This window comes from Lynx canadensis, chromosome E3, assembly GCF_007474595.2.
Source record: "Lynx canadensis isolate LIC74 chromosome E3, mLynCan4.pri.v2, whole genome shotgun sequence".
Classification (NCBI taxonomy): domain Eukaryota; kingdom Metazoa; phylum Chordata; class Mammalia; order Carnivora; family Felidae; genus Lynx; species Lynx canadensis.
The window spans coordinates 11,496,214-11,516,793 of NC_044318.1; positions in this window are offsets into that span (position 1 = coordinate 11,496,214).

The following is a 20,580-nucleotide window of genomic DNA, read 5'->3' on the forward strand; positions in this document are numbered from 1 at the left end:
AGAGTCCAACTCAGGGCTGGAACCCAACAAACCACGAGATCATCACCTGAGTTAAAATCAAGAGTCAGGTGTTGAATCAACGGAGCCACCCAGGTGCCCCAGCACTGGTACTTTATAGACTCCCCATGTGATGATAATGCACAGCAGGTGGGGATGAGAACAATTACCACCACTGATTCTCAAATACATAGTTGCCTATACACAGGAACTACCTGAGAGCCTTTAAAAAAATTTTTTTTTAACATTTTATTTATTTTTGAGACAGAGAGAGAGAGAGAGAGAGCATGAACAGGGGAGGGTCAGAGAAAGAGGAAGACACAGAATCCGAAACAGGCTCCAGGCTCTGAGCTGTCAGCACAGAGCCCGACGCGGGGCTCGAACTCACAGACCATGAGATCATGACCTGAGCCGAAGTCGGACGCTCAACCGACTGAGCCACCCAGGTGCCCCGAGAGTCTTTATAAAAATACTGATTCCTGGGAGCCATCCAGAGATTCCGGTCTAACCAGTGTGGGGTGTGGCCTGGACATCCTGGTTTTTAAAAGCTCTCCAAGTGATTCCAAAACACAACTGAGTTTGGGAACCGTCAGTCTACACCCTTGTACTTGAAGAGTGGCCCAGAGGCCGGAAGCATGGGCACCACCTGGGAGCTTGAGGGAAGCAAAGAATCTGAGTCCACACCCCAGGCCTACTAAAACAGAATCTGAAGTCTTCGCAAGGCACTTAGATGGTTTGTGTGTCTATTAAAGAGAAGCACTACCTAGACCATCCCAGGCAGGAAACATATGAAGTCCCCGACCTCTTCCAAGTCGAATTTCCAGACTCCCATCTCTACCCTACCCCGCAAAGAGGGAAACAAACAAACAAATCTAACTTCTGGCAGTTGCGCAGCAGGTAAACTAAGACCCTGTCCTTCCCAATCTACATCCAGGCTTTCAACCCTCCCACACAACGCAGCTGGAGGGCAAGCATCTGTTTGTTCCTCCTCGGAGCTGAAAGATCCAGACTGTTTTATTATTCTAAAGGACCGCTACGCGGTAACAGAACAACCCCTGTAGAGAACGTTTCACCACGGATCAGCTTCAAGAGGCCTCCCCGGAGTCCCCAAATTCCCCCACAACAAAGTGAGCCGATTTTAATCAGCAGCTGCTATCTCATCTGCATCGGAAATCCCATGAATATGCAAGCCGGGGAGATGGGGTCTCAAGGAGCAGGAATAATTGGCCCCTTGCATTTGATATTCCAGGCCAGTGTTCTCTGGTGCGCTTTTCTCTCCAGCAATCTTGTGAGGGATTCAGGTCACAGCAAGTACCATGGGCATTATCCATTAGAACAAGATCAAAGAGAAGAAGGAGTGCATTTTAAAGAGTCCAGTGTGTGGTGCGATTACTTGATGGTACTATTACATTTCTTCTGTGTTTTGCAGCCTCTCTGGAGAGGGGTTTGCAAATACCCCCATGCCTCATTAGCCTTGGGTCAAAGCAGCCCTGGGCTTAACTGCATGGTGGGAGGTATGCAGCTGGTGCTTATCACTCTGTGGCCATCTCTAGCTTTAGGAAAGGAGAAACACAGGGCTCTCTGGAGGCCAGGTTAGGTGGGCTGGCTTCCAGACGCAAATAATCCAGATGTGGCCTCTGGAGCTAACGCTGTTTTTGTCACCAGCATTTATTCTCTCTCCTTCCTCTGGAGAACCAGGCTCTCACAGTTCTTAATTCACATGGTTCGGAGAAGAGTGTCGGGGTCCAAGAAGGGGTGTGTGACTCGGGTTCAGCCCACCAGAGGATCTCAGTCTCCCAGCCACAGGAAATTGGTCAGAAATGCACATGTGACTCCAAGTCAATGCGAATTTAGTTGGTTGCAGAGAAAGGCAAGAGTCTTTACACGGGGGAAGATCTAAAACCAGGTTGCCCACAGTCATCTTACCCCACAGGGAGATCCTGTCTGAGACTAAAGCCAACACAGAGAAGAGCAGAGCCAATGATACAAAGCGTCAAGTTGGGCCTGGATCTGGCCATACCTTAAGGCTTGAGCCTCACAGACACAGGCCAATGGATCTTATTTTGTTTAAACCACTGGAGTTAGATTTCTATCACTTGCAAGCAAATGAGTCCTAATTGGTAGTGGACAGTTTTGCTCAAATCCCATCATGATACACCTGGGTTCTACTCGTCACATCCCTTACAATGAAGTCAGGAAATGGTAACATACACTCTCTCTAGTAACATCACTGAGTCTCTGCTATGTGCCAGGCACTGTTATAAGAACCCAGGATAACTCAGCAAACTAAACGGGCAAAAGTCTTGGTGTTTTCGAACTTTGGTGGAGTTGGATTGTGAGGGGAGCGTCTTACGTTACCCATAAATCCAGCATTCTGAGATGTTCAACAACCTGCCGAGGTTCGCCGGGGAAATGCGATAGAATGGAAACTTAAACCCAATCACTTTAATGGCTTAGCCCTGTGTGAAAATCCAAGCCAGAGGCTGAAAACTGGCAGAGTCTAGCCAGATCAGACCCAAAGACGTGTTGTGTGTGGACCCTGAAGATGTCTTTTTTTTTTTAATTATTAGCCATAATTAAAGTTCAGATTTTATATAAACATCCACATTTTTAAGTAATCTTGAAAAGCTGCAAACTTCTGATAGCAATGGACTAGAACTCCCACATGCCAGCCACTGGCAGGAGCCAGAAGAGGCTGCTCGTGAAACATGGCGACACATTGCCAATGGCTCCAATGTCCACCCGGACCATCTCTCACTTAAGTTGCCCTCTTGGCCCTGTGGGCCTTTGAGTTGGCAAGCTCCGCTGCAGACTTTGGGAGGGCATCCTTCTTCGTGCATTTATTGCCAGACCTGCTGTACTTAGCCTCTAGCACAGCACCAATGTTGGCTCACTCTTCTTTCTACCACGTGACAAGTGAAATGAGGTACAGAGACTCTTTCTGAGATAGCGCTAATGGAAGCCACCCATTCATCTATTTTTTTTTAATTTTTTTTTCAACGTTTATTTATTTTTTGGGACAGAGAGAGACAGAGCATGAACGGGGGAGGGGCAGAGAGAGAGGGAGACACAGAATCGGAAACAGGCTCCAGGCTCTGAGCCATCAGCCCAGAGCCCGACGCGGGGCTCGAAGTCACGGACCGCGAGATCCTGACCTGGCTGAAGTCGGACGCTTAACCGACTGCGCCACCCAGGCGCCCCTCATCTACTTTTTAAAATGAAAATTGTGTGTGTCGGGGCGCCTGGCTGGCTCAGTTGGTTGGGTGTCTGACTTCGGCTCAGGTTATGAGCTCACAGTTTGTGGGTTCGAGCCCCGCGTCGGGCTCTGTGCTGACAGCTCAGAGCCTGGAGCCGGCTTTGGATGCTGTGTCTCCCTCTCTCTCTTACAAAAATAAATACACATTAGAAAAAATTAAAAAGAAAACTGTGTATTCTTAAGGTGTGCAATATGTTGTTTTGATATACATAGTGAAACGATACAACAGTCAAGCAAATTGAACTGTCATCTCCCCACACAGTTGTGTATGTGTGTGTGTGTGTGTGTTGTGAGACCCCCCAAAGCCTACTCTCTTAGCAAATTTCCAGTATTCAATACACTGTTATTCACTATAGTCATCATGCTATACATTGGATCTCTAAACCCATTCACCTTGACATTTGCATCTGACTAAACCTCATGGAGGCAGAGTACTCAGAATCAGTCCGGGAAACATGTGCTCTGCTGGCCTCTTTAATTTCTGGAGAGGAAATGTAAGCATGCTCCAGACCTTGTAGGTGCTACAGACAATCCAGTGGTTAAGGCCAAAAACCCAGAGCAAACCGATACAATGATGGAAACAAACATGCCTCTACTTGTCTGAAGAAGAATGGGATGACAGAACAGAGGGCTTGATATATAGACATTTTTCCAAAAGGGGGAGGAAAAAAATCATGGAGGAGAACATCCAGTCTGTTCCTGAGCAGCTGCTGTGTGCCAGGCACTGTGCTGAGTGTTCAGAACCAGAGGGGAGGGAAACACACTCGTGCACTCAAAAGGCTCAGAGCCTAGAGGATGGTGGGTGGGCAGAGGTGACACACAGGATTCTGTGAGTGTATGGGAGTGGTGACAGGATTCCACAGGGGGTACCATGGTCCCTTCTGGGCAGTATCAGTCTGGGAGCAAAGGAGTGGAGGAGCAAGACAGCAGAGCACATTAGGGGGGCAGAAGGTATGACTGGAGCACAAGTTGTGAACAGGCCAGGGGTCCAGATGAGATAGATCAGACTGGAGAGGTTGGCAGGAACCCAATTATGATGGGTCCTTCATACTATATTGAACCAGATTTTCACAGAGGGTAAGGGCATCACTCTGACACCACACCAGACCTGGAGTCACGTTCCTACTCCTTGTACAATTTTCTGGGAGACCTTGAGCAAGGGATGCCACTTTTCTGAGCCTCAGTTTTCTCATCTGAAGAATGGGAAACTAGCAGCGCTTACCTCATAAAGTTGTGACAATGAATATATAAAATAATCTTTGTTGAATGCTTATTTATTTTTGAGATGGGGGGAGAAACAAAGAGGGGGAGAGACAGAGAGAGAGAAAATCCGAAGAAGGGGCTTGATCTCATGAACTGTGAGATCATGACCTGAGCTGAGACCAAGAGTTGGATGCTACACCAACTGAACCACCCAGGCGCCCCTAAAATAATCTATTCAGAGCTCTGCATAGTGCCTGGCACTGAGGGTGTATGTAATAAAGATTACTATGGAGAGCTCCTTAAAGGTGGGGCAGGGAGCCATAAGTCCCCCAAATGCTTAATGTGCTGCTGAGAATAAGAAAAAGATTCAGAGAGGCATTTGATCCTTCAGCTCCCTAGGGAAACCCCTTTTGCCTCCCATTGTCCCCCATTGAAGAGATGTGTCAGTGCATAAGGAATCCACAGAGCTCTGAGAGCCCCGGACATGGAAATGAAGTTTCTGGTTTACGTTTCAATTTTCGTTTCTATAGATTTTGGCAGGGGACGGGGTGGGGGGGGGGAGGTTGGGTCACTCAGAGTTATTCTGGTGCTTTCTGAACAATGCCCATGATTGACTGGGTGCTTTGGAGTTGTGCTTCCAGGGATGACATCATTGGAAAGTTATCACCAACACCTCCTCACAGATACCAGGCAAAGCGGCATTGTTTAGACAAGTGCTAATAATTCAAGCCTCTTGTAAATGAGAAGGGAAAAAGTGATAAATGAAGAAAGAAACAGTTTATATTTGCAATTTGCATTTGCCATAAAAGAGCCTTGTGTAACAGCCCCGTGTGCAGAATTGAGCGCGTTGGGAGGGGGGAGAGCTGGTGGTCAGCCTGGGCGCTACCAGGCTAGGAGGGTGCCTGAAGCTTCACTATGATGGCCCTTAATTTGAGGCTTGAACACTTTTTGGTCCTCTGAGATTCTTATTTAAATGCTAACATCCCTATAAAAAGGCAACGGCTTTCAGGTAAGGATTTCTAAAAATTCCAGCCAGATGCTGGTTATTCCTAAAATAAGTGACAGCCAAAGTTTGCGAATTAATCAGCAGGTAAAGATACACGAGGCAAGGGGCAAATGCAAAAAGCAATTAAATGGATGAATGGGAAGTGTGTCATCAGATAGAACACAATTCAAGACCCAAAGCATACATTTGCCAAAAGGGGAGATTATAAAATGACAAAAGTTATAACCCGTGGAGAAAAGAGGGGAGCAATGAAATTTCTGCACCAGACAGCAGAGCATAAGGGAAAGAAATCAGGAACAACCTGAATGAACATGAACAGAGAAGCAAAGAAAGAGCTCTGGATGCATGCTTACTATAAAATAGTATGTAGCTGTTCAAATTGACAAGCTACCTCTCTAGGTCTTGGACTAGACTGGGGGCTCTTGACCCTCGCTGCATGTTAGAATTATCCGGAAAGCTTTTCATGGGGCACCTGGGTGGCTCAGTCAGTTAAGCGTCTGACTTCAGCTCAGATCATGATATCACAGTTCATGGGTTTGAGCCCCACGTCGGGCTCTGTGCTGATAGCTGAGAGCCTAGAGCCTGCTTCGGATTCTGTGTCTCCCTCTCTCTCTACCCCTCCCCTGCTCATGCTCTGTCTCTCTCTCTCTCTCTCTCTCAAAAGTAAATAAACACTAAAAAAAAAAAAAAAAAGGAAAGAAAGAAAAAGTTTAGAATTATCTAGAAAGCTTTTCAAAATGCCACTGACCGAAGTGAGTCAAGCGGTCTTGGATAAAGCCAGTAGAAGTGGAAGGTGTGTATAGCCCTACATCTACTACAGAAATTGAATGTATAGTTTAAAAACCTCACCGCAGACAAAACTTGCCCAGATGGATTCAATGGTGAATTCTATGAAACATTTAAGGAACTACAGGCATACCTCGGAGACATTGCAGGTTTAGTTCCAGACCACCACAATAAAGCAAATACCACAATAAAGGGAGTCAGGTGAATTTTCTGGTTTCCCAGTGCATATCAAAGTTACGTTTACACTATATTGTAGTCTATTAAATGTGCAATCTAGCATTATGTGTAAAAAGCACAGTACGTATCTGAAAAAAATATTTTTAATGTAGAGACAGAGAGACAGAGTGCAAGCCGGAGAGGCACAGAGAGAGAGGTCACCACAGAATCGAAAGCAGGCTCTGGGCTCTGAGCTGTCAGCCACAGAGCCTCATGCGGGGCTTGAACTCACAAACTGTGAGATCGTGACCTGAGCCGAAGTCAGACACCCGAACGCCTGAGTCACCCAGCTGTCTCCTGAGAAAATACCACATGGCGAAAAAATGCTAACCATCATCTGAGCTCTCAGCAAGTCGTAATCTTTTTGTTGGCAGAGGGTCTCGCCTCGAAGCTGACGACTGCTGACTGAGCAGCAGGGTGGTTGCTGAAGGCTGGGGATGCTATGATAATTTCTTAAGATAAAACAACAACCAAGTTTGCCACATCAACTGACTCTTCCCTTCATGAATAATGTCTCCGTGGCACGAGATGCTGTGGACAGGATTTTAGCCACAGGAGAACTTCTTTTGAAATTGGTATCAACCCTCTCAAACCCTGCGACTACCTTATCCATGAAGTGTATGGAATATTCTCGATCCTTTGTTGTCATTTCAACCATCTGCATGGCATCTTCACCAGGAGTCGGTTCCATCTCAAGACACCACTTTCTTTGCTCTTCCATAGGGAGCAACTCCTTATCTGTTAAAGTTTTGTCAAGTAATTCCAGCAACTCAGTCCCATCTACAAGCTCTACTTCTAACTCTCTTGTAAATTCCACCATCCCTGTGCTTACTTCTTCCACTGAAGCCTTGAACCCCTCAAAGTCATCCATGAAGGTCGAAATCAACTGCTCCCAAACTCCTGTGAATGTTAATATTTTGACCTCTTTCCATGAACCATGAATGTTCTTAATGGCATCTAGAAAGGTGCATCCTTTCCGGACAGGTTTTCAACTGACTTTGCCCAGTTCCACTGGGGGAATCACTACCTATGGCAGCTAGAGCCTTAGAAAATGTATTTCTTCTTCTTTTTTTTAATTTTTAAAAAATTTTTATTTATTTTTGAGACAGAGACAGACAGAGCATGAGTGGAGGAGGGGTAGAGAGAGAGGGAGACACAGAATCTAAAGCAGGCTCCAGGCTCTGATCTGTCAGCACAGAGCCCAACCCAGGGCTCGAACTCACGGACTGTGAGATCATGACCTGAGCTGAAGTCTGACACTTAACTGACGGAGCCACCCAGGTGCCTTGATTTTCCATTTTCAAACTACTCTTGCATTTCTGCGACTTTTCCTTTCACTTGAACACTTAGAGGCCATTGTAGGGTTATTTATTGGCCTAATTTTAATATTGTTGTGTCTCAGGAAATAGGGAGGCCCCCAAGAGAGGGGAAGAGATGGGGGATGGCCAATAAGTAGGACAGTCAAGAACACACACATTTATCAATTGAGATCATCATCTTATATGGGTGCAACTCATGGCATCCCAAAACCATTACAATAGTAACATCTAAGATCACTAGCCACAGGTCACCACAGCAGATATAATAATAAAGAAAAGACTTGAAATACTGTAAGAATTGCCAAAATGCAACACAGAGACAGGAAGTGACCAAATGCTGTGGGAAAATGGTGCCAAAGGACTTGTTCAACACAATGTTGCCACCAACCTTCAATTAGTAAATCTTGCCATATCTGCAAAGCATGATAAAATGAGATACAAAACTCTTCTCTTAAAAACCTAGAGAGGAAGGAATACTTCCCAATTCATTCTATGAGGTCAAGATTACCCTGATTTTAAAACCAGAAAAAGATAGTAGGAAAAAAAAAATTACAGAACAATGTGTCTTGGGGCGCCTGGGGAGCTCAGTCGGTGAAGCATCTGACTCTTGGTTTCAGCTCAGGTCATGATCTCATGGCTTCATGGGTTTGAGCCTCACATCGGGCTCTATGCTGGCAGTGCAGAGCCAACTGGGGCTTCTCTCTCTCTCCCTCTCTCTCTGCCCCTCCCCAACGTGCGCTGTTCTCTCTCTCAAAATAAATAAAAACACTTAAAAAAAAAAAAAAGAACCATGTCTGTCATGCACACAGCTGTAAAAATTCTCAATAAAATTCGAGCAAATCAGACCTAACAGTTTTTTTTCAAGAGACAATAAATATACCTGTGTGGAGTCTATCTCAGGAGTGCAGCTTGGTTTAACGTCTGAAAACTGACCCATGGAATTCACTAAGAGCAGCCTGTAAGAAAAAAAAACAACAACAAAGTACGATCACTTCAGGAACAGATGCAGAATACCCTTTTATAAAAACGATCATCCATTGATTATAAAAACTCTGAAAACCATCACAGAAAAGAACCTCATCCACCTGATAAAGGTATCCATGAAAACCCTACAGCTAGCCCCATATTTGATGGTAAAAGACTCTGTGCTTTGCCCCCCCCCCCCAAGATCAGGAATCAGCTCAGCTTGTCTGCTGTCACTACTTCTGTTCAACATTGTTCCAGAGATTCTGCAGCACAGAAAGGCAATCAAAAGACACGAAAAGCAAGCATCTTGGAAATAAAAAAGCCAAACTGTCTTCATTCACAGACTTGATCATTTATACAGAAAGCTTTATGGAATCCACCATAAAGCCAATGGAACTAACAGGTGAGTTGAACAGGTTTCTGGTCAACATATTTTGGAAATCGATTTTGTTTCTATATACTAGCAATGAACAAATGGAAATTGAGATTTATAAAAAGATCCTTATTAATAATAACAGCAAAAATGTGAAATACTTGGGGATAAGTTTGACCAAGGTTGTGCAAGACCTATGCACACTAAAAATCATGAAACATTGCCAAGAGCAAGTAAAGAACATCTAAATAAAAAGAGACAGGGGCTCCTGGGTGGCTCAGTCGGTTGAGCGACCTACTTGGGCTCAGGTCATGATCTCATGGTTTGTGAGTTGCAGCCCACATCGGGCTCTGTGCTGACAGCTCAGAGCCTGGTGCCTTCTTCAGATTCTGTGTCTCCCTCTCTCTCTGCCCCTCCCTCACTTGTGCTCTGTTTTTCTCTCTCAAAAATAAATAAATATTTTTAAAAATTACTAAATAGAGAAAGAGAGGTGGTGTTAAAAGGCCTAATGTTGGTAAGGCGTCAGTGCTCAAACTAATCCATAAAGTAAATACAAACTCTTTCAAAATCCCAGTGGGCCGTACTTGTGCAAATTGAGTGGCCATGTCTGAAATAAATATGGAAATGCAAAGCTCCTAATTTTGGAAAAGAGGAGCAAGTCAGAGAACTTGCGCTATAAGATCGCAATACTTAGTGTAAAGCTACAGTAATCCAGACAGTATGGTATGACGCTGGCAAAAGAATCAATACAAAGACCAATGGAACAGAATAAAGGGTTCAGGGATAGACGCACATGTATATGGCCAAAGATGCCAAAGCACATCTGTGAAAGTAAAAAGAAAGCCACAGGTTGCGAGAAAATATTCGCATTCCATCCTGAACACACCATGAACTCCCACCTCTGAATAAAAGAAGACAAACCATCCAATATAAATCTGAACAAACATGAGGCCCCTGGTGGCTCAGGCGGTTAAGCATCGGACTTCAGCTCAGGTCATGATCTCACAGTTCATGGGTTCAAGCCCCACGTTGGGCTCTGTGCTGCCAGCTCAGAGCCTGAAGTCTGCTTCAGATTCTGTGTTTCTTCTCTCTGCTCCTTCCCTGCTCATACTCTGTCTCTCCCTGTGTCTCAAAAATACACATAAAATTTTATTTTTTTTTACACCTGAACAAACACCTCACCAAAAAGGATGCACAAAAGGTAAATAAGCATAGGAAAAAATGCCCAGTATTATTAGTCATGGAGAAAATGTAAACTAAACCACCCTGATATACCACTTCCCTCATAGAAAAAAATGTAGAAGATGGATCCGACCAAATTTTGGTGCAGGTGCGGAAAAACCAGAACCCTCGTACGTTACCGCTGATGTAAAAAGCTACAACCACTGGGGTGCCTGGGTGGCTCAGTTGGTTAAGCGGCTGACTTCGGCTCGGGTCATGATCTCGCGGTCCGTGAGTTCGAGCCCCGCGTCGGGCTCTGTGCTGACTGCTCAGAGCCTGGAGCCTGTTTCAGATTCTGTGTCTCCCTCTCTCTCTCTGACCCTCCCCCGTTCATGCTCTGTCTCTCTCTGCCTCAAAAATAAATAAATGTTAAAAAAAATTGTAAAAAAAAAAAAAAAAAAGCTACAACCACTTTGGAACACGGTCCAGCAGTTTGTTATAAAGGTAAACATTCAAATAATGGATGACCTCACCATTCTACTCCTCTTATGGACCAAGGAGAAACCGAAGTGTGTGTCCATTAGAATATCTGCAGAAATATGGTCAAAGAAACTTAACACTTAAAGGCCAAAAAACAAAAGCATCTGACAAGTCTCTCATCAGCGGGATAAATGAGTGAAAGATATCAGACGAAGAGAGTATGCGTTCTATGCATCCACTTGTATAAACTTCTAGGAAATTGCAAACTAATCTACAGAAACAGCATATTCATGGTTATGTGGGGACGAGACAAGAAGGAAGGTGTACAGATGAAGAAGGTGTTACAAAAAAGGCTTGAAGAAACTCATAGGGGTGAAAGATTCGTTCATGATCTTGACTATGGTGATGATTTCACAGATGCATAATAATGCCCAAACTCATCAAATGGTATACTTAACTATGTGAAGTTATCATAAGTCAATTATATCTCAATAAAGCTGTAAGGAAAAAAACGCAAACCCCACTCCCAAGCCCAGATATGCTGATTAAGTAGCAGTAGATAGAGTGCAGGAGTCATCAGCTTTTTAAACAGTCCTCTCTCTCGGGACAGACTGATGTAGGGGGTCCCTGCAAGGGCACTTGGAAAGATGTTGCCTGAGGGAAACATATGTCTTGGCTACACCAACCAGCCAGGGGTGCCGTATGCCAGGCACAGTTGGTCAGTTTGCGTGAATCAGCCAGGCAAGCAGGGCCCACGTAACTGGAACCTATGTTCACTTGTTTTATATTTCTCTTACCCCGAAACACCCAAAAGCTGCTGGGGCCCTCCCCATCCTTAAACGGGCAGAATCCTCCAACTAACGGAAAAAGCAGTACAGGGGCTCCTGAGTGACTCAGTTGGTTAAATGTTTGACTTTGGCTCAGGTCACGGTCTCCAGGTTCATGGGTTCAAGCCCCGTGTTGGGCTCTGTGCTGGCAGCTGGGAGCCTGGAGCCTGCTTTGGATTCTGTGTCTCCCTCTCTCTGCCCCTCTCCCACTCATGCTCTGTCTCTTTCTCAAAAACAAATAAACATTAAAAACAATTTTTAAAAAAAAATTTTTTTTTCAACGTTTTTATTTATTTTTGGGACAGAGAGAGACAGAGCATGAACGGGGGAGGGGCAGAGAGAGAGGGAGACACAGAATCGGAAACAGGCTCCAGGCTCCGAGCCATCAGCCCAGAGCCTGACGTGGGGCTCGAACTCACAGACCGTGAGATCGTGACCTGGCTGAAGTCGGACGCTTAACCGACTGCGCCACCCAGGCGCCCCATACAATTTTTTTTTTTTAAGAGACAAGGCATTACAAAGTTTCCAAAACTGATTCATAGAAAAGATGTTCTTTTGTCCAAAAAAGGCTAGAAACCAAGCTCGGTCTAATGTAAATGTGTTGATGGCTCTTAAACACCTTTACTGTGGGCTGTTTTTTTTTTTTTTTTTCCTCACAAATTCTTGCCTCTTTTTCTGACTGCATTTAGTTTGGAGATCTTGTGATTTGAGGCCAGTGGGCAATTAAAGGACATGTTGTATTAGATTGGAAAAGGCTAAAAAAAAAAAAGAAATGGAAATAAAAATACAATAAACTTTTAAAAAACGCTGATAACCAGGAATAAGGTTAATGCATTTTGCCTTATCAGTAGGTGTCTTTGTGTGGATTAAAAGGGTTTTCTGGGTTAGCAAACTGCTTCTGTTCATTTTTTTTTTTTAATTAATTAAACAAGGAGGTCATTAGGCTGAGGTGGCTTTAATGCCTTAGTAACCTGCATAAGCCAACCAAAGCCTAAACCTGTAACGCCTCAAGGTCAAGGAATTACAACCTAAGGACAACCAATCACAACCTGCTAGCTAGGCTTTCCCAAACAAGGCAACCGCCGATGCTGTAGTGAATCGAATAATTCCCTTGCCTTCCTTCCAGCTCTTCCTTATAAAAGTCTTTCCTCTGGCTCCTGTCTGTGGTAGCGCCCTCCTAACCACTTCCGGTCCGGTGCTGTCTAATTCGAACAGAAGTTTGCTCACATAAACTCTTAAAACGGCACAAGCGCCTCCGTTTATCTTTCAACAAGACCATGAGATTGCCCGTTTGCTCACCGGCTCTGCCTCTGTCTTCCTTTCCCTCTGAAGTGATTCCATCCCTTCCTCCAGCCAGGTTTAGGCTGTCAGCCTCGCAGTGGCCACCCCGTTTGAAGGTCACTTTGCTAGCACCTTACCCCAGCGGTCAGGGAAAGCTGGCAGGAAAAGCTCTTTCTCAGAGGTAGGGCCAGCATTAGTGCCCTCGGAGTTGCCAAAGAGGCCTCTGCTTCGCCCCAGACAATGAAAACCTAACTTGGAAAGCTTCCCCGGGCTTCGGGAAGCCTCTGCTCACCCAAAGGAGAACTTTACTTACACAATAACAATAACCCAATAAATTGACCAACTGCTTCTCATTTACCCAGTGCTTCTGGGTCCATTACAGCGATATATCAGTCAGGACTGTGCCACACAGGTACCCAGAACTCCCAGCTCTGAGAACTTAGCAAAAGGGAGGGGGAGAAATGGGCTTGCATAACTTGAAAGTCCAGGGGTAAAGTCAATGTCAATCATGTCCTCATCTAGGGATTTAGTCACATGCTCCCTGGTTTCCATCACATGGTCCACCATTCTCTGGGCCAACTTCATTCTTCAGGCCCATGTTTGGCCCTCGGCTGGTGCAGCTTCTACTGCATAAATGCTAGCTCTGTTTGCAAGAAAGAGCCGGGAGCTCTCTCCCGGGACTCCCAGCAAATGTTTCCTTGGGTCTCATTGGCTTCATGGGATCACACGATCATCTCTGAGCCAATCAGGGTGGTGAGACACATTCCAGACTCTCTTTGGCCAGTTCCCAGGTCACAAGCTTACCTTCAGAGCTGGGGTTGGAATGAGAGTATAGGAGGCGGCTCCCGGGAGAACATCAGAGGGCAGAAGAAAGTGCAGCAGATGGTCTTTCTTGGTGCACCCCCCAAATCCTCTCAAGGCCCCTGCATCTGTCTCCCAGCTGCCATGAAGCTCATGGCTCACACTGCACACTTGTCTAGAGGATGGCCCTGCTTCGGTAGAAGCCTTCTCACCGGCATGTCTTGGTGGATTAGGTCCTTCTCTTGGGAGTGGCCAGCAAGCAAGGACTAACTGATACAGGGGTAGAAAGCCCGGCTGCCTGGCCTCTGGGCAGGGCAGATTCTGTGCTAAGGTTCATGCACCCGAGCTCCCTGTAGGTTCCAGCCAAGGCTAGGTGTCACCTGAAACCACTTCTTTACATCCCTTCCTTCCACCCACCCCCCCCTTCCCCTGTTCCCTTGACTCCATTACAGGTTTGTCCTGAGAGTACTCCCTCGAATAACCATTTGCACAAGAATCCCTAACTGCAAATTCTGCTTCTAAGCAACATGAGCTAAGGCAGATGAAAAAGGAAAAAGCATGATGCTAAGCAGCAGAAACAATTGACCCTGGTGATGATAATGAGAGGAAGGAGGAGGTTGATCTTCACCATGTGTTGAGGACTGGCCTTTAATATGAATGTTGTTGTTGTTGTTGTTGTTGTTTTTAATGAATTAATTTGTTTTTGAGAGAGACAGAGACAACTCGAGTGGGGCAGGGGCAGACAGAGAGAGAATCTCAAGCAGGCTCTGTGCTGCCCGTGCAGAGCCCCCACACAGGGCTTGAACCCACGAAGCCGCAAGATCATGACCCAACCCGAAACCAAGAGTTGGATGCTTAGCTGAGTCCCCCAGGCAAACCCATGTCATATGTCTTGCATACATGTCTTCATATCCTCATTACAGCCTCCAAAGATGGTCACTGTTACCTCTATTTTGCAGAGGAAGGAGCTGGCATTTAGAGAGGGGGCCAAATTACCCAAACTCATATTGCTAGGAGCTAGCAAAGTTGCATTCGAACCTATCATTTTTTGTTGCCAGGGACTACTGCTCAGAGACCAGGTCAGTAACCTCCACCCCGCCCGGCAATACACCGCACCTCCTTTATCCGCTATGTGATTTTTTTTTTTTAATGTGTAACATGTGTCAGACGCTTTGCTTTTTATGCATCACCTCATTCAATTTTCACCAAAGCTCTAAGAAGTGGGCCATCATCCCATTTCACAAACTGAGACAACATGGGAAGGTGAATGAGCCTGCCCAAACTTACACGCCAGGAAGTGGTAAAGCCCAGTTTGGACCCGAGCAGCTGACTGCAGGGCCCTCCCCTGCAACCGCTACTCAAATATTGTTACTAAAGTTCTCCCTATGTTTCCTAAGAAACCAGATTTCATCTAGCTCTGGGAAATCTAAAACAAAGAAAGTTTCCCTTTTCTTTCCCCGAACCTTGATTTTCTAGACAGGTAGGAAAGCAAATAATGACTCTGGGCCATTAACCCATGACTCAATCAATTTAAGTCAATTCCAAAAATTGCCAGAGGTGGATATGAAATTGCCTGTCTGCTTCATACATTTATGATGTGGGGGGAAAAGAAACCTGAGAATCACATTTAAAACTGGGATTCATTTCCTTTAGCTACATAAAGAGAAGGTGGCTCAGGGGCACCTGGGTGGCTCAGTTGATAAAGCCTCTGACTTGATTTTGGCTTAGGTCATGCATGATGTCACAGCTTGTGAGATTTAGCCCCACCTCCCTCCCTCCCTCCCTATCAATCAATAAATAAACAAACAAACTTTGAAAAAAAAAGAGAAAGAAAGAGAGTTATGTCAGTTAAGTGTCCAACTTCAGCTCAGGTCATGATCTCACGGTCTGTGAGTTCAAGCCCTGCATTGGACTCTGTGCTGAGAGGCCAGAGCCTGGAGCCCGCTTCAGATTTTGTGTCTCTCTCTGTCTCTGCCCCTCCCTGGCTTGCACTCTCTCACTCTCTCTCAAAAATAAATATTTTAAAACATTTTAAAAAAAGAGACAGAGAGAAGTTGGCTCATTTTCTTTTTAGTAACTGCTACAGTTTTCCCAGGAGTCCTTTCTTTGTTGTCTGGCTCTCCCTGAAAGTAAGCTTGGCAAGAACAGTACCATATTGGTCTGGCTTATCACTGGTGTCCCAATACTTGGTGCTGCCATGGCACATGCTTTGTTTTTTAAAAAATATCTTTGAAAGAATAGATTTTGAAAATGAAAGGAAATAGCAATCACATCAGGCTATGTGCCACTGATAAAGTTCCCTTTAAAAGAGAACCAAGGTTAGAGGTCTACTAATGCCTGATGATTCTACCAGTGATTAAAAGCAGTAGTTCCATTATTTTTTTTTCTGTTCTGAGATTTCCAGAACTTAATTCTGCCTTGTAAATTGAGGTCAGAAAACTGGTAGAAAATTGAAATCCTCTGGGCTGTTCCTCCATGCCAGAGACTACAGCCGCCATCAGCAGTGTCTTAATGAATCTCCACTCTATTAAATTGTTATTTCGTCCTGAAGCAGGTCATTTGTAGCCCCTTTTCCTCAGAACAGAAGGTAGGCTGCAGAAAAGAAAGGGAAAATACAGATAAGGCAGAATGGTATTAAGATGTACTCTCCAACTGTGGCTCCACATTTAATTAACTCTTTCTGAACACAGAACAATCAGATAACAGACATGCTGTCGGGGAAGTTGTAGGTGGTGGAAACTTCCTGCACAGGACTGTCCAGACTTGGATGTGGTAGGAACCCCAGGGATGGTGCATCTGTTTGGAGAACTGGGTCCCTTGCTGCTGGGAGCCTGGAGACCGCAAACTTCTTCAGTCAAGTCAATTCAGGTGGGAGCTAACTCATCTCCGATCACCCAGTCGCTGTGCTGTCCCATGCTCCCACTGGCTTATTACCCCCTCTAGTCTAGCCTCCCTGCCTTCAGTCTCAAGCCCTGCTCCCCCTTCCAATCTAAAAAGAATACTTATGTAATGAGCTTCAATTATATCCAGAGACTCTAAGCACATAACATGAATAAACTTATTTAATCCTTACAACAACGCAGGGGGGTAGGTAGGGTTCTCATCCTCATTTTGTTGAGAAGGGAACAGGGATTTAGGGAAAAGAAATGGTTTGTCCAAGGTCCCACAGACTAGTCGATGGCAGAATGAGATCCTAGGCCAAGGCAGGCTAATTCCAAAGACAATGCTGTTCACATTGCCATCTCACTTCTAGCCAACACCAAGTTATCTCTCTAAAGCCCCAATCTGACCATATCCCTCTTATTAGACTTCTGTGATTCTCTGCTGCCCAGTTTATGAAGTCCACCTCCATTTCCTAGTAAGTTTCTAAACTGGGCTTAACTCTTGCCCACCCTCCCCATCTATCTCCGCAGTGTACTCATCACCCCATCCGCTCTAGACTTCTTACTGTGTTTCAAACACATTAGTCTCCCTCATATCTCACCACATTAGCATATACTGTTCCTCTGCCTTGAATGCCCTTCCCTTCCTTCCCACTTGGAGAATGCTGAATTATCATCTGAAGCCCCAAAGTCACATCCTCTGTACAGCCTTTTTGACTGTCCAGCAGCTCATCCTTCCTTCTTTGGCTCCTACAATACTCTTGCCAAACCCTTACCAGGACACTTAGAGTATTGTACCATACTTGCTTACCAACGTGTCTGCTCAGGTGACTTGTTCAATGATAGAAAGAGTGGCTTTTCTTGTCGTGACACTCAGAGCCCCTGTGCCAGCGTTTCTCACCAGGCAGCAATGTGGCCTCCCTCCAAGGAATTTGGCAATGTCTGGAGATGTTTTTGTTCACATCTGGGGGAGATGGAGTGCTACCAGCATCCAGTGAGCAGAGGCCAGGGACGCTGCCAGATATAGCACATAGAGCCCCATACAACAAAGAATCAGCCAGATCAAAATGTTAATAATGCTGAGGTTGAGACACTGACTCATCCTACAACCTGGTTACAGGAAGCACAGTGACTGCTGTGAGCATTAGAACCAATTCAGCTTGGAACTTCAGTTGTGGTGAGTGTTTGTATTCAAGGACTCAGGCTCCATCCTTGGGAACCCAACCAGAAAATCCAGACACAATCAAAGATTTTAAAGTCCCAGGAATCTGCTGTGGAAGCAATCTGGGACATGCATTTCTCCAGTCTTTTCCTGATCTGGGCTTTTAAAGATCAATACTGTTTGACATAGACATAGGACACCTGGCATGGCAGAAAATACACATGAGCTCCATTCAGAAGACAGGTTAATTTGTATTTTCCAGGACCTATTGTGGGGAGGAGGATGGGGAAAATTATCAGAGATATAGGAGTGAATGAGGAGTGTGATCTCCTGGTTGTATTCCAGAATATATCAGAGAGTGCTTCAGATGGGAAGTGTGGAATCATGCAAGGGTCTAAAGAAACCAAGGCTGTGTTTTACAGAGATGTCTTTAGCAGAATATTAAGAAAACTGTGATCCAGGGAAAGGAAGATTGTGGCTAATAATGAATGATCAAGGCCCACAACAGAAAGGATTTAGAAATATTTCTTAAGTCAGAAAATGAACTAATGATAATCATTCAAAAATTCTTCCTGGTTGGCCATCTATCACTTACGATTCAGACTGGGGCCCTCTTGAGAATAAATGGGGGTGGGGGGCTGTGCGGAATTAACAGGGATTCATTGACTTATGACAGGCATAAACTGAGACTGTCCCAGAAAAGGAAAATTTAGGACAATCCTATGTAAATATTGTTTTATTGATTCTACTTGGGGCACAGGTAGCATAGATGTGGCCTGCACATTACCATTTCTTCCTCCTATGCCTGTGGAAGGCATTACTAATCCATCATGGTACTCTTCCCCTCTAAATTAGTGTGTGGTCTGGAAATCATTCTCAATAGAGCATCCTCACTCTTCTCTACCAATTGACAGGCCCTAGCATGAGTGATGAGACACCAGCTGTGGGTGAGCACCCCACTTTTACACTCTACTGGGTTCCCGTGTCTTTGTTCTCCCACCATTTTTGTCCTCACTGGAATTCCCATTCTCAGGCATCTAGAATTCTACCTTTAGTAACTAAATTTATTAATTATGAGATACATTTTTAACAAATCAATGTAATTAAATAATAAGTAAATCACATCAATTTTATTATAAATAAGTTCTGAATTAAATTCAGGTTCTTGAGCAAGGCAAAGTCTAAGACACAGGAATCCTTCTGTTTTCTTTTGTAAAGTTTTAATTAACTTATTTAAAGTTTATTTACTTATTTGGAGAGAGACAGGGACAGCACAAGTGGGGGAGGAGCAGAGAGAGGGAGAGAGAGAGGGAAAGAGAATGCCAAGCGGGCTCTGCACTGTCAGCAAAGAGCCCAACGTGGGGCTCGAACTCATGAATCATGAGATCATGGCCTGAGCCGAAACCGAGAGTGGGATGTTTAACAGACTGACTCACTCAGGCCTCCCTCAAGTTTTCATTTATATTCCAGTTGGTGTGGGAAACAAAGGCAGAAGGAAATGGCAGACGAAATTAAATTTCCTTATAACCTGCAGCCCATTGACAACTACTTGAGGCAGGCAGAGTAAAATATTTCTGCAGGAGCTCCCTACTATCTTAACCTGATGCTTTGCTAGAGGGAAAAACAACCTTAACTTGACAATAGCTAGCCCCCCCCCCCAGCCTCCAGTATCCTGTGAGTCCTCTTTAGCACGTGAAAATCTCATTGGAAACTTCCTCTTGACTTTACCTCCCCCAACTCCCAAGTATATAACCAGAGTCTCTCCATGGTCCCAGGGCAGCTCTTTCTGCCCATAGGTCCTGTCCCCACGCTTTAATAAAATCACCTTTTTGCACCAAAGGTGTCTTTAAGAATTTTTTCTTGGCTGTTGGCTCCAGACCCCACAAACCACCCCCCCATCACCCCAAAACTTCATCACAGTTAACATGTAGTATAATATTAGTTTCAGGTATAGGATACAGTGATTCCACACTTCCATACATCACCCGGTGCTCATTGGAATGAGCGCCGTGCTTAATCCCCATCCCCTATTTTACCCATCCACCCCTACCTCTTCTCTGGTAACCATCAGTGTGTTCTTTATAGTTCAGAGCCTGTTTCTTGGTGTGCCTCTTTTTCTCCCTTATGATTGTGTTCTTTCTTAAATTCCACATGAGTGAAATCCTACTGTATCTGTCTTTCTCTGACTTATTTCATTTTAGCACAGTACTCTGTAGCTCTATCCATGTCATTGTAGTCTTTTTAGATAGAACTTGCTGAGTTACTTGAGAATCTTGTTATGTGTGTATTAATGTTATATGATGTTTTATCAGTTTGATATCTAGGATCAATTAGGTGTGAATATTAACTATGTTTTTCAGTTAATGGTTAATAAAATGAAGCCCTCAGATCAATTTCTGCTTGTTGGAATTGGTAGGGTTTGATTAACATGGCCATTTTCCCAAGGAGCCATTCTACTTTCTACCTTGGCAAATACATCAGGTAATTTCAAAATGCTTGACTAGTAGTTACTAAACCGAGTGGGATGAACCAACAGCAATGATTGATGGGCTGAAAGCTCTAAGCAATTAAGAGACCATCTCCCTCTATGAATATTTATATCTAACCATTGAGCAAGGTCAGGGGGTGTGGTTGGAGCTTTTCAAGGGTAAGACACCACTTCCATTATTTCAACCATAATGGAAATCAGTTATTTGGGAATAACAGTGACTCAAGGTATCTGCCTTGTTTAGCATAATACATGTGCAAGTTGCTAAAGATTTTTCTTTAATTCCATAATCTTCCCTGTAAAATGCTATCGGGGAAAACTTTGTGATGTGTGCCCACTAAAATCTAACCTCAGCCCTCAAAATTGGACCTTAACT